At 38.8% G+C, this 15,309-nt stretch overlaps 4 non-coding genes across 4 annotated transcripts; all 4 read right to left on the bottom strand.

The window, feature by feature from the left end:
• Positions 1-687: 687 nt before the first annotated feature.
• Positions 688-760, bottom strand: TRNAK-CUU (transfer RNA lysine (anticodon CUU)). Its single transcript has one exon. It is a non-coding gene; the product is annotated as a tRNA-Lys (tRNA).
• A 1,615-nt stretch (positions 761-2,375) lies between these two features.
• On the bottom strand, positions 2,376-2,448 carry TRNAK-CUU (transfer RNA lysine (anticodon CUU)). Its single transcript has one exon. It is a non-coding gene; the product is annotated as a tRNA-Lys (tRNA).
• A 3,728-nt stretch (positions 2,449-6,176) lies between these two features.
• TRNAA-AGC (transfer RNA alanine (anticodon AGC)) lies at positions 6,177-6,249 on the bottom strand. Its single transcript has one exon. It is a non-coding gene; the product is annotated as a tRNA-Ala (tRNA).
• A 7,942-nt stretch (positions 6,250-14,191) lies between these two features.
• Positions 14,192-14,264, bottom strand: TRNAK-CUU (transfer RNA lysine (anticodon CUU)). The gene has a single exon. It is a non-coding gene; the product is annotated as a tRNA-Lys (tRNA).
• Positions 14,265-15,309: the final 1,045 nt, after the last annotated feature.

The following is a 15,309-nucleotide window of genomic DNA, read 5'->3' as shown; positions in this document are numbered from 1 at the left end:
GAACTTCACTTTTATACATCCTTCAGAGGAAAGAATGTCAAGTAAAATAAGACGAAATGAAAATGGAAGGTGTGAAATTTTCATTTTGAGATTGCATAAGAAATCAAATTCCTCTCACGTGCTATAGAATACCTAAACACTTTTGATTAAACCACTTTAGTTGTTATAATGACACCAAATTTGAAAGCCATCTGTGACTTTTCTGTTCTTACTCTGCAACAACCATGGCAATTACAAGTTAAAAAGTAAAATGTATGCAAATTTTAGAATGGAGAATGCGGGCATCGATCCCGCTACCTCTCGCATGCTAAGCGAGCGCTCTAGCATTTGAGCTAATTCCCCTGCGTGCTCACTCAGCATCACATTTCAAAAGTAACGTTACTGCTGTCCACACTTTATTTTAAGTCTAATTGCCCATAACATGAGTGTTCAGTTCACTCCTAACTGATGCCTTAACTACACCTAGGGGATGTTTTACACTTCAGGTTGGCATGTTTAGTACTTGAATAGGAGTGATATCACTGTATGTTAACCTAGACTCAGGCCCTACCTAATCTTGGAGATACATTTCTCATGAATGAGTAACCAAGGGAGATACAATTTTTAGGAGTTAGTGCATGTCTAATGCAAGATTAATCACCATATTATGAGAGCCAATGCTATCATCCAGCAAAAAATACTCGTTTTCGCCCAACGTGGGGATCGAACCCACGACCCTGAGATTAAGAGTCTCATGCTCTACCGACTGAGCTAGCCGGGCTCCCACTTAAGTATGGTATGCAGACTCATCATTTTTTATTAAGGAAAACCGTTTCTGGATATTCCTCTGCTCTTGTTTTGCAAGGAACTTCACTTTTATACATCCTTCAGAGGAAAGAATGTCAAGTAAAATAAGACGAAATGAAAATGGAAGGTGTGAAATTTTCATTTTGAGATTGCATAAGAAATCAAATTCCTCTCACGTGCTATAGAATACCTAAACACTTTTGATTAAACCACTTTAGTTGTTATAATGACACCAAATTTGAAAGCCATCTGTGACTTTTCTGTTCTTACTCTGCAACAACCATGGCAATTACAAGTTAAAAAGTAAAATGTATGCAAATTTTAGAATGGAGAATGCGGGCATCGATCCCGCTACCTCTCGCATGCTAAGCGAGCGCTCTACCATTTGAGCTAATTCCCCTGTGTGCTCACTCAGCATCACATTTCAAAAGTAACGTTACTGCTGTCCACACTTTATTTTAAGTCTAATTGCCCATAACATGAGTGTTCAGTTCACTCCTAACTGATGCCTTAACTACACCTAGGGGATGTTTTACACTTCAGGTTGGCATGTTTAGTACTTGAATAGGAGTGATATCACTGTATGTTAACCTAGACTCAGGCCCTACCTAATCTTGGAGATACATTTCTCATGAATGAGTAACCAAGGGAGATACAATTTTTAGGAGTTAGTGCATGTCTAATGCAAGATTAATCACCATATTATGAGAGCCAATGCTATCATCCAGCAAAAAATACTCGTTTTCGCCCAACGTGGGGCTCGAACCCACGACCCTGAGATTAAGAGTCTCATGCTCTACCGACTGAGCTAGCCGGGCTCCCACTTAAATATGGTATGCCGACTCATCATTTTTTATGAAGGAAAACTGTTTCTGGATATTCCTCTGCTCTTGTTTTGCAAGGAACTTCACTTTTATACATCCTTCAGAGGAAAGAATGTCAAGTAAAATAAGACGAAATGAAAATGGAAGGTGTGAAATTTTCATTTTGAGATTGCATAAGAAATCAAATTCCTCTCACGTGCTATAGAATACCTAAACACTTTTGATTAAACCACTTTAGTTGTTATAATGACACCAAATTTGAAAGCCATCTGTGACTTTTCTGTTCTTACTCTGCAACAACCATGGCAATTACAAGTTAAAAAGTAAAATGTATGCAAATTTTAGAATGGAGAATGCGGGCATCGATCCCGCTACCTCTCGCATGCTAAGCGAGCGCTCTAGCATTTGAGCTAATTCCCCTGCGTGCTCACTCAGCATCACATTTCAAAAGTAACGTTACTGCTGTCCACACTTTATTTTAAGTCTAATTGCCCATAACATGAGTGTTCAGTTCACTCCTAACTGATGCCTTAACTACACCTAGGGGATGTTTTACACTTCAGGTTGGCATGTTTAGTACTTGAATAGGAGTGATATCACTGTATGTTAACCTAGACTCAGGCCCTACCTAATCTTGGAGATACATTTCTCATGAATGAGTAACCAAGGGAGATACAATTTTTAGGAGTTAGTGCATGTCTAATGCAAGATTAATCACCATATTATGAGAGCCAATGCTATCATCCAGCAAAAAATACTCGTTTTCGCCCAACGTGGGGATCGAACCCACGACCCTGAGATTAAGAGTCTCATGCTCTACCGACTGAGCTAGCCGGGCTCCCACTTAAGTATGGTATGCAGACTCATCATTTTTTATTAAGGAAAACCGTTTCTGGATATTCCTCTGCTCTTGTTTTGCAAGGAACTTCACTTTTATACATCCTTCAGAGGAAAGAATGTCAAGTAAAATAAGACGAAATGAAAATGGAAGGTGTGAAATTTTCATTTTGAGATTGCATAAGAAATCAAATTCCTCTCACGTGCTATAGAATACCTAAACACTTTTGATTAAACCACTTTAGTTGTTATAATGACACCAAATTTGAAAGCCATCTGTGACTTTTCTGTTCTTACTCTGCAACAACCATGGCAATTACAAGTTAAAAAGTAAAATGTATGCAAATTTTAGAATGGAGAATGCGGGCATCGATCCCGCTACCTCTCGCATGCTAAGCGAGCGCTCTACCATTTGAGCTAATTCCCCTGCGTGCTCACTCAGCATCACATTTCAAAAGTAACGTTACTGCTGTCCACACTTTATTTTAAGTCTAATTGCCCATAACATGAGTGTTCAGTTCACTCCTAAATGATGCCTTAACTACACCTAGGGGATGTTTTACACTTCAGGTTGGCATGTTTAGTACTTGAATAGGAGTGATATCACTGTATGTTAACCTAGACTCAGGCCCTACCTAATCTTGGAGATACATTTCTCATGAATGAGTAACCAAGGGAGATACAGTTTTTAGGAGTTAGTGCATGTCTAATGCAAGATTAATCACCATATTATGAGAGCCAATGCTATCATCCAGCAAAAAATACTCGTTTACGCCCAACGAGGGCTCGAAATCACACCCCGAAGATTAAGAGTCTCATGCTCTACCGACTGAGCTAGCCGGGATCCCACTTAAATATGGTATGCAGACTCATCATTTTTTATTAAGGAAAACCGTTTCTGGATATTCCTCTGCTCTTGTTTTGCAAGGAACTTCACTTTTATACATCCTTCAGAGGAAAGAATGTCAAGTAAAATAAGACGAAATGAAAATGGAAGGTGTGAAATTTTCATTTTGAGATTGCATAAGAAATCAAATTCCTCTCACGTGCTATAGAATACCTAAACACTTTTGATTAAACCACTTTAGTTGTTATAATGACACCAAATTTGAAAGCCATCTGTGACTTTTCTGTTCTTACTCTGCAACAACCATGGCAATTACAAGTTAAAAAGTAAAATGTATGCAAATTTCAGAATGGAGAATGCGGGCATCGATCCCGCTACCTCTCGTATGCTAAGCGAGCGCTCTACCATTTGAGCTAATTCCCCTGTGTGCTCACTCAGCATCACATTTCAAAAGTAACGTTACTGCTGTCCACACTTTATTTTAAGTCTAATTGCCCATAACATGAGTGTTCAGTTCACTCCTAACTGATGCCTTAACTACACCTAGGGGATGTTTTACACTTCAGGTTGGCATGTTTAGTACTTGAATAGGAGTGATATCACTGTATGTTAACCTAGACTCAGGCCCTACCTAATCTTGGAGATACATTTCTCATGAATGAGTAACCAAGGGAGATACAATTTTTAGGAGTTAGTGCATGTCTAATGCAAGATTAATCACCATATTATGAGAGCCAATGCTATCATCCAGCAAAAAATACTCATTTTCGCCCAACGTGGGGCTCGAACCCACGACCCTGAGATTAAGAGTCTCATGCTCTACCGACTGAGCTAGCCGGGCTCCCACTTTAATATGGTATGCAGACACATCATTTTTTATTAAGGAAAACTGTTTCTGGATATTCCTCTGCTCTTGTTTTGCAAGGAACTTCACTTTTATACATCCTTCAGAGGAAAGAATGTCAAGTAAACTAAGACGAAATGAAAATGGAAGGTGTGAAATTTTCATTTTGAGATTGCATAAGAAATCAAATTCCTCTCACGTGCTATAGAATACCTAAACACTTTTGATTAAACCACTTTAGTTGTTATAATGACACCAAATTTGAAAGCCATCTGTGACTTTTCTGTTCTTACTCTGCAACAACCATGGCAATTACAAGTTAAAAAGTAAAATGTATGCAAATTTTAGAATGGAGAATGCGGGCATCGATCCCGCTACCTCTCGTATGCTAAGCGAGCGCTCTACCATTTGAGCTAATTCCCCTGTGTGCTCACTCAGCATCACATTTCAAAAGTAACGTTACTGCTGTCCACACTTTATTTTAAGTCTAATTGCCCATAACATGAGTGTTCAGTTCACTCCTAACTGATGCCTTAACTACACCTAGGGGATGTTTTACACTTCAGGTTGGCATGTTTAGTACTTGAATAGGAGTGATATCACTGTATGTTAACCTAGACTCAGGCCCTACCTAATCTTGGAGATACATTTCTCATGAATGAGTAACCAAGGGAGATACAATTTTTAGGAGTTAGTGCATGTCTAATGCAAGATTAATCACCATATTATGAGAGCCAATGCTATCATCCAGCAAAAAATACTTGTTTTCACCCAACGTGGGGCTCGAACCCACGACCCTGAGATTAAGAGTCTCATGCTCTACCGACTGAGCTAGCCGGGCTCCCACTTAAATATGGTATGCAGACTCATCATTTTTTATTAAGGAAAACTGTTTCTGGATATTCCTCTGCTCTTGTTTTGCAAGGAACTTAACTTTTATACATCCTTCAGAGGAAAGAATGTCAAGTAAAATAAGACGAAATGAAAATGGAAGGTGTGAAATTTTCATTTTGAGATTGCATAAGAAATCAAATTCCTCTCACGTGCTATAGAATACCTAAACACTTTTGATTAAACCACTTTAGTTGTTATAATGACACCAAATTTGAAAGCCATCTGTGACTTTTCTGTTCTTACTCTACAACAACCATGGCAATTACAAGTTAAAAAGTAAAATGTATGCAAATTTTAGAATGGAGAATGCGGTCATCGATCCCGCTACCTCTCGCATGCTAAGCGAGCGCTCTACCATTTGAGCTAATTCCCCTGTGTGCTCACTCAGCATCACATTTCAAAAGTAACGTTACTGCTGTCCACACTTTATTTTAAGTCTAATTGCCCATAACATGAGTGTTCAGTTCACTCCTAACTGATGCCTTAACTACACCTAGGGGATGTTTTACACTTCAGGTTGGCATGTTTAGTACTTGAATAGGAGTGATATCACTGTATGTTAACCTAGACTCAGGCCCTACCTAATCTTGGAGATACATTTCTCATGAATGAGTAACCAAGGGAGATACAATTTTTAGGAGTTAGTGCATGTCTAATGCAAGATTAATCACCATATTATGAGAGCCAATGCTATCATCCAGCAAAAAATACTCGTTTTCGCCCAACGTGGGGCTCGAACCCACGACCCTGAGATTAAGAGTCTCATGCTCTACCGACTGAGCTAGCCGGGCTCCCACTTAAATATGGTATGCAGACTCATCATTTTTTATGAAGGAAAACTGTTTCTGGATATTCCTCTGCTCTTGTTTTGCAAGGAACTTCACTTTTATACATCCTTCAGAGGAAAGAATGTCAAGTAAAATAAGACGAAATGAAAATGGAAGGTGTGAAATTTTCATTTTGAGATTGCATAAGAAATCAAATTCCTCTCACGTGCTATAGAATACCTAAACACTTTTGATTAAACCACTTTAGTTGTTATAATGACACCAAATTTGAAAGCCATCTGTGACTTTTCTGTTCTTACTCTGCAACAACCATGGCAATTACAAGTTAAAAAGTAAAATGTATGCAAATTTTAGAATGGAGAATGCGGGCATCGATCCCGCTACCTCTCGCATGCTAAGCGAGCGCTCTACCATTTGAGCTAATTCTCCTGTGTGCTCACTCAGCATCACATTTCAAAAGTAACGTTACTGCTGTCCACACTTTATTTTAAGTCTAATTGCCCATAACATGAGTGTTCAGTTCACTCCTAACTGATGCCTTAACTACACCTAGGGGATGTTTTACACTTCAGGTTGGCATGTTTAGTACTTGAATAGGAGTGATATCACTGTATGTTAACCTAGACTCAGGCCCTACCTAATCTTGGAGATACATTTCTCATGAATGAGTAACCAAGGGAGATACAATTTTTAGGAGTTAGTGCATGTCTAATGCAAGATTAATCACCATATTATGAGAGCCAATGCTATCATCCAGCAAAAAATACTCGTTTTCGCCCAAAGTGGGGATCGAACCCACGACCCTGAGATTAAGAGTCTCATGCTCTACCGACTGAGCTAGCCGGGCTCCCACTTAAGTATGGTATGCAGACTCATCATTTTTTATTAAGGAAAACCGTTTCTGGATATTCCTCTGCTCTTGTTTTGCAAGGAACTTCACTTTTATACATCCTTCAGAGGAAAGAATGTCAAGTAAAATAAGACGAAATGAAAATGGAAGGTGTGAAATTTTCATTTTGAGATTGCATAAGAAATCAAATTCCTCTCACGTGCTATAGAATACCTAAACACTTTTGATTAAACCACTTTAGTTGTTATAATGACACCAAATTTGAAAGCCATCTGTGACTTTTCTGTTCTTACTCTGCAACAACCATGGCAATTACAAGTTAAAAAGTAAAATGTATGCAAATTTTAGAATGGAGAATGCGGGCATCGATCCCGCTACCTCTCGCATGCTAAGCGAGCGCTCTTCCATTTGAGCTAATTCCCCTGCGTGCTCACTCAGCATCACATTTCAAAAGTAACGTTACTGCTGTCCACACTTTATTTTAAGTCTAATTGCCCATAACATGAGTGTTCAGTTCACTCCTAAATGATGCCTTAACTACACCTAGGGGATGTTTTACACTTCAGGTTGGCATGTTTAGTACTTGAATAGGAGTGATATCACTGTATGTTAACCTAGACTCAGGCCCTACCTAATCTTGGAGATACATTTCTCATGAATGAGTAACCAAGGGAGATACAATTTTTAGGAGTTAGTGCATGTCTAATGCAAGATTAATCACCATATTATGAGAGCCAATGCTATCATCCAGCAAAAAATACTCGTTTTCGCCCAACGTGGGGCTCGAACCCACGACCCGAAGATTAAGAGTCTCATGCTCTACCGACTGAGCTAGCCGGGATCCCACTTATATATGGTATGCAGACTCATCATTTTTTATTAAGGAAAACCGTTTCTGGATATTCCTCTGCTCTTGTTTTGCAAGGAACTTCACTTTTATACATCCTTCAGAGGAAAGAATGTCAAGTAAAATAAGACGAAATGAAAATGGAAGGTGTGAAATTTTCATTTTGAGATTGCATAAGAAATCAAATTCCTCTCACGTGCTATAGAATACCTAAACACTTTTGATTAAACCACTTTAGTTGTTATAATGACACCAAATTTGAAAGCCATCTGTGACTTTTCTGTTCTTACTCTGCAACAACCATGGCAATTACAAGTTAAAAAGTAAAATGTATGCAAATTTTAGAATGGAGAATGCGGGCATCGATCCCGCTACCTCTCGCATGCTAAGCGAGCGCTCTACCATTTGAGCTAATTCCCCTGTGTGCTCACTCAGCATCACATTTCAAAAGTAACGTTACTGCTGTCCACACTTTATTTTAAGTCTAATTGCCCATAACATGAGTGTTCAGTTCACTCCTAAATGATGCCTTAACTACACCTAGGGGATGTTTTACACTTCAGGTTGGCATGTTTAGTACTTGAATAGGAGTGATATCACTGTATGTTAACCTAGACTCAGGCCCTACCTAATCTTGGAGATACATTTCTCATGAATGAGTAACCAAGGGAGATACAACTTTTAGGAGTTAGTGCATGTCTAATGCAAGATTAATCACCATATTATGAGAGCCAATGCTATCATCCAGCAAAAAATACTTGTTTTCGCCCAACGTGGGGCTCGAACCCACGACCCGAAGATTAAGAGTCTCATGCTCTACCGACTGAGCTAGCCGGGATCCCACTTAAATATGGTATGCAGACTCATCATTTTTTATTAAGGAAAACTGTTTCTGGATATTCCTCTGCTCTTGTTTTGCAAGGAACTTCACTTTTATACATCCTTCAGAGGAAAGAATGTCAAGTAAAATAAGACGAAATGAAAATGGAAGGTGTGAAATTTTCATTTTGAGATTGCATAAGAAATCAAATTCCTCTCACGTGCTATAGAATACCTAAACACTTTTGATTAAACCACTTTAGTTGTTATAATGACACCAAATTTGAAAGCCATCTGTGACTTTTCTGTTCTTACTCTGCAACAACCATGGCAATTACAAGTTAAAAAGTAAAATGTATGCAAATTTTAGAATGGAGAATGCGGGCACGATCCCGCTACCTCTCGCATGCTAAGCGAGCGCTCTACCATTTGAGCTAATTCCCCTGTGTGCTAACTCAGCATCACATTTCAAAAGTAACGTTACTGCTGTCCACACTTTATTTTAAGTCTAATTGCCCATAACATGAGTGTTCAGTTCACTCCTAAATGATGCCTTAACTACACCTAGGGGATGTTTTACACTTCAGGTTGGCATGTTTAGTACTTGAATAGGAGTGATATCACTGTATGTTAACCTAGACTCAGGCCCTACCTAATCTTGGAGATACATTTCTCATGAATGAGTAACCAAGGGAGATACAATATTTAGGAGTTAGTGCATGTCTAATGCAAGATTAATCACCATATTATGAGAGCCAATGCTATCATCCAGCAAAAAATACTCGTTTTCGCCCAACGTGGGGCTCGAACCCACGACCCTGAGATTAAAGAGTCTCATGCTCTACCGACTGAGCTAGCCGAGCTCCCACTTAAATATGGTATGCAGACTCATCATTTTTTATTAAGGAAAACTGTTTCTGGATATTCCTCTGCTCTTGTTTTGCAAGGAACTTCACTTTTATACATCCTTCAGAGGAAAGAATGTCAAGTAAAATAAGACGAAATGAAAATGGAAGGTGTGAAATTTTCATTTTGAGATTGCATAAGAAATCAAATTCCTCTCACGTGCTATAGAATACCTAAACACTTTTGATTAAACCACTTTAGTTGTTATAATGACACCAAATTTGAAAGCCATCTGTGACTTTTCTGTTCTTACTCTGCAACAACCATGGCAATTACAAGTTAAAAAGTAAAATGTATGCAAATTTTAGAATGGAGAATGCGGGCATCGATCCCGCTACCTCTCGTATGCTAAGCGAGCGCTCTACCATTTGAGCTAATTCCCCTGTGTGCTCACTCAGCATCACATTTCAAAAGTAACGTTACTGCTGTCCACACTTTATTTTAAGTCTAATTGCCCATAACATGAGTGTTCAGTTCACTCCTAACTGATGCCTTAACTACACCTAGGGGATGTTTTACACTTCAGGTTGGCATGTTTAGTACTTGAATAGGAGTGATATCACTGTATGTTAACCTAGACTCAGGCCCTACCTAATCTTGGAGATACATTTCTCATGAATGAGTAACCAAGGGAGATACAATTTTTAGGAGTTAGTGCATGTCTAATGCAAGATTAATCACCATATTATGAGAGCCAATGCTATCATCCAGCAAAAAATACTCGTTTTCGCCCAACGTGGGGCTCGAACCCACAACCCTGAGATTAAGAGTCTCATGCTCTACCGACTGAGCTAGCCGGGCTCCCACTTAAATATGGTATGCAGACTCATCATTTTTTATTAAGGAAAACTGTTTCTGGATATTCCTCTGCTCTTGTTTTGCAAGGAACTTCACTTTTATACATCCTTCAGAGGAAAGAATGTCAAGTAAAATAAGACGAAATGAAAATGGAAGGTGTGAAATTTTCATTTTGAGATTGCATAAGAAATCAAATTCCTCTCACGTGCTATAGAATACCTAAACACTTTTGATTAAACCACTTTAGTTGTTATAATGACACCAAATTTGAAAGCCATCTGTGACTTTTCTGTTCTTACTCTGCAACAACCATGGCAATTACAAGTTAAAAAGTAAAATGTATGCAAATTTTAGAATGGAGAATGCGGGCATCGATCCCGCTACCTCTCGCATGCTAAGCAAGCGCTCTACCATTTGAGCTAATTCCCCTGTGTGCTCACTCAGCATCACATTTCAAAAGTAACGTTACTGCTGTCCACACTTTATTTTAAGTCTAATTGCCCATAACATGAGTGTTCAGTTCACTCCTAAATGATGCCTTAACTACACCTAGGGGATGTTTTACACTTCAGGTTGGCATGTTTAGTACTTGAATAGGAGTGATATCACTGTATGTTAACCTAGACTCAGGCCCTACCTAATCTTGGAGATACATTTCTCATGAATGAGTAACCAAGGGAGATACAATATTTAGGAGTTAGTGCATGTCTAATGCAAGATTAATCACCATATTATGAGAGCCAATGCTATCATCCAGCAAAAAATACTCGTTTTCGCCCAACGTGGGGCTCGAACCCACGACCCTGAGATTAAAGAGTCTCATGCTCTACCGACTGAGCTAGCCGAGCTCCCACTTAAATATGGTATGCAGACTCATCATTTTTTATTAAGGAAAACTGTTTCTGGATATTCCTCTGCTCTTGTTTTGCAAGGAACTTCACTTTTATACATCCTTCAGAGGAAAGAATGTCAAGTAAAATAAGACGAAATGAAAATGGAAGGTGTGAAATTTTCATTTTGAGATTGCATAAGAAATCAAATTCCTCTCACGTGCTATAGAATACCTAAACACTTTTGATTAAACCACTTTAGTTGTTATAATGACACCAAATTTGAAAGCCATCTGTGACTTTTCTGTTCTTACTCTGCAACAACCATGGCAATTACAAGTTAAAAAGTAAAATGTATGCAAATTTTAGAATGGAGAATGCGGGCATCGATCCCGCTACCTCTCGTATGCTAAGCGAGCGCTCTACCATTTGAGCTAATTCCCTTGTGTGCTCACTCAGCATCACATTTCAAAAGTAACGTTACTGCTGTCCACACTTTATTTTAAGTCTAATTGCCCATAACATGAGTGTTCAGTTCACTCCTAACTGATGCCTTAACTACACCTAGGGGATGTTTTACACTTCAGGTTGGCATGTTTAGTACTTGAATAGGAGTGATATCACTGTATGTTAACCTAGACTCAGGCCCTACCTAATCTTGGAGATACATTTCTCATGAATGAGTAACCAAGGGAGATACAATTTTTAGGAGTTAGTGCATGTCTAATGCAAGATTAATCACCATATTATGAGAGCCAATGCTATCATCCAGCAAAAAATACTCGTTTTCGCCCAACGTGGGGCTCGAACCCACAACCCTGAGATTAAGAGTCTCATGCTCTACCGACTGAGCTAGCCGGGCTCCCACTTAAATATGGTATGCAGACTCATCATTTTTTATTAAGGAAAACTGTTTCTGGATATTCCTCTGCTCTTGTTTTGCAAGGAACTTCACTTTTATACATCCTTCAGAGGAAAGAATGTCAAGTAAAATAAGACGAAATGAAAATGGAAGGTGTGAAATTTTCATTTTGAGATTGCATAAGAAATCAAATTCCTCTCACGTGCTATAGAATACCTAAACACTTTTGATTAAACCACTTTAGTTGTTATAATGACACCAAATTTGAAAGCCATCTGTGACTTTTCTGTTCTTACTCTGCAACAACCATGGCAATTACAAGTTAAAAAGTAAAATGTATGCAAATTTTAGAATGGAGAATGCGGGCATCGATCCCGCTACCTCTCGCATGCTAAGCAAGCGCTCTACCATTTGAGCTAATTCCCCTGTGTGCTCACTCAGCATCACATTTCAAAAGTAACGTTACTGCTGTCCACACTTTATTTTAAGTCTAATTGCCCATAACATGAGTGTTCAGTTCACTCCTAACTGATGCCTTAACTACACCTAGGGGATGTTTTACACTTCAGGTTGGCATGTTTAGTACTTGAATAGGAGTGATATCACTGTATGTTAACCTAGACTCAGGCCCTACCTAATCTTGGAGATACATTTCTCATGAATGAGTAACCAAGGGAGATACAATATTTAGGAGTTAGTGCATGTCTAATGCAAGATTAATCACCATATTATGAGAGCCAATGCTATCATCCAGCAAAAAATACTCGTTTTCGCCCAACGTGGGGCTCGAACCCACGACCCTGAGATTAAGAGTCTCATGCTCTACCGACTGAGCTAGCCGGGCTCCCACTTAAATATGGTATGCAGACTCATCATTTTTTATGAAGGAAAACTGTTTCTGGATATTCCTCTGCTCTTGTTTTGCAAGGAACTTCACTTTTATACATCCTTCAGAGGAAAGAATGTCAAGTAAAATAAGACGAAATGAAAATGGAAGGTGTGAAATTTTCATTTTGAGATTGCATAAGAAATCAAATTCCTCTCACGTGCTATAGAATACCTAAACACTTTTGATTAAACCACTTTAGTTGTTATAATGACACCAAATTTGAAAGCCATCTGTGACTTTTCTGCTCTTACTCTACAACAACCATGGCAATTACAAGTTAAAAAGTAAAATGTATGCAAATTTTAGAATGGAGAATGCGGGCATCGATCCCGCTACCTCTCGCATGCTAAGCGAGCGCTCTACCATTTGAGCTAATTCCCCTGTGTGCTCACTCAGCATCACATTTCAAAAGTAACGTTACTGCTGTCCACCCTTTATTTTAAGTCTAATTGCCCATAACATGAGTGTTCAGTTCACTCCTAACTGATGCCTTAACTACACCTAGGGGATGTTTTACACTTCAGGTTGGCATGTTTAGTACTTGAATAGGAGTGATATCACTGTATGTTAACCTAGACTCAGGCCCTACCTAATCTTGGAGATACATTTCTCATGAATGAGTAACCAAGGGAGATACAATTTTTAGGAGTTAGTGCATGTCTAATGCAAGATTAATCACCATATTATGAGAGCCAATGCTATCATCCAGCAAAAAATACTCGTTTTCGCCCAACGTGGGGCTCGAACCCACGACCCTGAGATTAAGAGTCTCATGCTCTACCGACTGAGCTAGCCGGGCTCCCACTTAAATATGGTATGCAGACTCATCATTTTTTATGAAGGAAAACTGTTTCTGGATATTCCTCTGCTCTTGTTTTGCAAGGAACTTCACTTTTATACATCCTTCAGAGGAAAGAATGTCAAGTAAAATAAGACGAAATGAAAATGGAAGGTGTGAAATTTTCATTTTGAGATTGCATAAGAAATCAAATTCCTCTCACGTGCTATAGAATACCTAAACACTTTTGATTAAACCACTTTAGTTGTTATAATGACACCAAATTTGAAAGCCATCTGTGACTTTTCTGTTCTTACTCTGCAACAACCATGGCAATTACAAGTTAAAAAGTAAAATGTATGCAAATTTTAGAATGGAGAATGCGGGCATCGATCCCGCTACCTCTCGCATGCTAAGCGAGCGCTCTAGCATTTGAGCTAATTCCCCTGCGTGCTCACTCAGCATCACATTTCAAAAGTAACGTTACTGCTGTCCACACTTTATTTTAAGTCTAATTGCCCATAACATGAGTGTTCAGTTCACTCCTAACTGATGCCTTAACTACACCTAGGGGATGTTTTACACTTCAGGTTGGCATGTTTAGTACTTGAATAGGAGTGATATCACTGTATGTTAACCTAGACTCAGGCCCTACCTAATCTTGGAGATACATTTCTCATGAATGAGTAACCAAGGGAGATACAATTTTTAGGAGTTAGTGCATGTCTAATGCAAGATTAATCACCATATTATGAGAGCCAATGCTATCATCCAGCAAAAAATACTCGTTTTCGCCCAACGTGGGGATCGAACCCACGACCCTGAGATTAAGAGTCTCATGCTCTACCGACTGAGCTAGCCGGGCTCCCACTTAAGTATGGTATGCAGACTCATCATTTTTTATTAAGGAAAACCGTTTCTGGATATTCCTCTGCTCTTGTTTTGCAAGGAACTTCACTTTTATACATCCTTCAGAGGAAAGAATGTCAAGTAAAATAAGACGAAATGAAAATGGAAGGTGTGAAATTTTCATTTTGAGATTGCATAAGAAATCAAATTCCTCTCACGTGCTATAGAATACCTAAACACTTTTGATTAAACCACTTTAGTTGTTATAATGACACCAAATTTGAAAGCCATCTGTGACTTTTCTGTTCTTACTCTGCAACAACCATGGCAATTACAAGTTAAAAAGTAAAATGTATGCAAATTTTAGAATGGAGAATGCAGGCATCGATCCCGCTACCTCTCGTATGCTAAGCGAGCGCTCTACCATTTGAGCTAATTCCCCTGTGTGCTCACTCAGCATCACATTTCAAAAGTAACGTTACTGCTGTCCACACTTTATTTTAAGTCTAATTGCCCATAACATGAGTGTTCAGTTCACTCCTAACTGATGCCTTAACTACACCTAGGGGATGTTTTACACTTCAGGTTGGCATGTTTAGTACTTGAATAGGAGTGATATCACTGTATGTTAACCTAGACTCAGGCCCTACCTAATCTTGGAGATACATTTCTCATGAATGAGTAACCAAGGGAGATACAATTTTTAGGAGTTAGTGCATGTCTAATGCAAGATTAATCACCATATTATGAGAGCCAATGCTATCATCCAGCAAAAAATACTCGTTTTCGCCCAACGTGGGGCTCGAACCCACAACCCTGAGATTAAGAGTCTCATGCTCTACCGACTGAGCTAGCCGGGCTCCCACTTAAATATGGTATGCAGACTCATCATTTTTTATTAAGGAAAACTGTTTCTGGATATTCCTCTGCTCTTGTTTTGCAAGGAACTTCACTTTTATACATCCTTCAGAGGAAAGAATGTCAAGTAAAATAAGACGAAATGAAAATGGAAGGTGTGAAATTTTCATTTTGAGATTGCATAAGAAATCAAATTCCTCTCA

Source organism: Triturus cristatus, chromosome 4_1 (genome assembly GCF_964204655.1).
Source record: "Triturus cristatus chromosome 4_1, aTriCri1.1, whole genome shotgun sequence".
Taxonomy (NCBI): domain Eukaryota; kingdom Metazoa; phylum Chordata; class Amphibia; order Caudata; family Salamandridae; genus Triturus; species Triturus cristatus.
This window is presented reverse-complemented; position numbering and strand designations above follow the sequence as displayed.